This window comes from Silene latifolia, chromosome 2 (assembly GCF_048544455.1).
Source record: "Silene latifolia isolate original U9 population chromosome 2, ASM4854445v1, whole genome shotgun sequence".
Classification (NCBI taxonomy): domain Eukaryota; kingdom Viridiplantae; phylum Streptophyta; class Magnoliopsida; order Caryophyllales; family Caryophyllaceae; genus Silene; species Silene latifolia.
In genome coordinates, this window is record NC_133527.1 from 75,001 (window position 1) to 77,500 (window position 2,500).

The window sequence follows — 2,500 nt, forward strand, 5'->3', positions numbered from 1 at the left end:
TTTTAAAAAAGCAAACCGCATCTACTAGAAACCATTAGTCAGCCCACCACATCATTTTACGCGGGCGAAGAAGACACCGGACCTAGCATTAACGGTTCACCCTAAAAAAAAAGAAAAAAAAGCCATCGATGCCCAAACCCGTCATAGAAGAATTTTTTTCAAAATAAATATTTTTTTAAAAAAAAAAAAAAAAAGTGGGTCTTACTCGATGGCCTTCTCCGTGTACCCGTCACTCCAGCTCATCGATGCCCAAACCCGTCATAGAAGAATTTTTTTCAAAATAAATAATTTTTTTAAAAAAAAAAAAAAAAAAAGTGGGTCTTACTCGATGGCCTTCTCCGTGTACCCGTCACTCCAGCACATCGATGCCCAAACCCGTCATAGAAGAATTTTTTTCGAAATAAATAATTTTTTTTAAAAAAAAAAAAAAAAAAAAAAAAAAAAAAAAAGTGGGTCTTACTCGATGGCCTTCTCCGTGTACCCGTCACTCCAGCGCATCGATGCCCAAACCCGATGTAGAATAATTTTTTTCAAAAAAAATAATAATTTACGGACAATAAATGTTTTTCACCATGCACCACGCCTCGGACTAAGGGTCTTACTCGAACGCCATCCTCGTGTACCCGTCACTCAAGCAATCGATGCCCAATCTCGTCTATGATAGTTCCCCCGAGCCATGGTGATTTACCACGGCACGGGGTTGTGCGGACTTACACGATGGCCACAATAGCGGCCAACGATGCCAAAACCCGTGTGCCTCTCACGGGCCCCCGAGACGGGATGCATGGCGGAATTTTTTTTTCTCGATGAAGGGTCTTGCCATGCCCACGCCTCGGAGTAGGGGTCCTTATGCCTACGGCAACATGCACCATGATGCCCAACCCAACCGCTATAGCCAACGATGCCGAAACCCGTGTGCACCTCACGGGCCCCCGAGACGGGTTTGCATGGCGGAAAAAAAAAAAAAAATTTTTTTTTTTTCATCTTAGGGTCTTGCCATGCCCACGCCTCGGAGTAGGGGTCCTTATTCATACGCAAACATGCACCATGGTGCCCAGCCGCCCAGCTCCTCACTACCCCCTATAGAGGCTTTTTTGATAGTTTTGGTCTTGTAGCATGAAACATTGGGTGTGCAGAATAGCGATACGTTTTTGTAACGCCGTTTTGGAGGACCAAATGAGCTTCAATTTGGGAGCTTGATATATGGTTGGAAAGCTAACTTGGAGTACTTGATGCTGGAAAAAAAAATTTCGTCATTCGGAATTTTTTTGAGGGAGTTATGGGTCTCCGAAGTCGGGTCATTTTCTGCGGACGCGTCTGCTGCCTAGATCTCGGTGTGGGGGGACTTTGGGGGACCAACCACGGATGATATTGTGCAAACCTTGCATTTTTGGGTAGCTAACTTGGTGTAGTTGGTTTTAGGCTCAAGAAAAAAATTATTCGGACTCGTTTCGGTCTCGGAAACCGCGTCGGGGCGAGCGGTGTCTCTACGCGTGTTGGGTGTGCCCTTTGTGTGGGTTGTGTTGGGCACTTTGGGCATCCTCCACCTCATTTTCCACCCACCTTGCACCTTAATATCACACTACCAATGGTTTTGAGCATTTGTAGGCTTCGTTGCTCGGGCAAATATGTCCCGAGTGGAAAAATGCTCACGGTGCCGTCCGTGGCGGCGGGGTGTGTGTGTGCGGGTGGTGCGTCGTATGGGACCAACCGAGCATCTAGTGTCCGTTCCTTGTTAAAATTACCCTATGACCGTCCCCAACAACTCTACGAAGTATTTGGGCACGGTTACCCGGGATGCCGTATCGGTAGTTGAGGTATAGCCTTTCATAGCTTGTGCTAAGGAGCGATCGAGGTAACCGAGTCGGGATGACTTTGGGTTCGTTGTCCTTTACGACTCGTGGTCACCGAATCATATAATTACCTTAGAAACCTCCTAAATTAGCGTTTCACGCTTCGTTGCTCGGTAAAATCCCTTCCGAATTGAAAAATGCCCACGCATGGCTTCATAAGGCGCCCGTGGCTAGGCAATGCACGCTCATGGCCTAGGCAACTAACCTCAAAATGCCCCTTGGCCTAGGCAACTAACCTCAAAATGCCCCTTGGCCTAGGCATTTCACGCCCATGGCCTAGGCAACTAACCTCAAAATGCCTAGGCATGGCTATTCAACGGAAGTGCTCGGTCACTTGGTGCCCATGGCCTAGCATTGCTCGGTCATTGGTGCCCATGGCCTAGGCACTGCTCGGTCATTGGTGCCCATGGCCTAGCATTGCTCGGTCATTGGTGCCCATGGCCTAGGCACTGCTCGGTCATTGGTGCCCACGGCCTAGGCATTGCTCGGTCATGGCTAGGCACTTGCTGCACATGGCCTAGGCACTTGCTGCACATGGCCTAGGCACTTGCTGCACATGGCCTAGGCACTTGCTGCACATGGCCTAGGCACTTGCTGCTCATGGCCTAGGCAGTGATCGGTCATTGTGCCCATGGCCTAGGCAATTG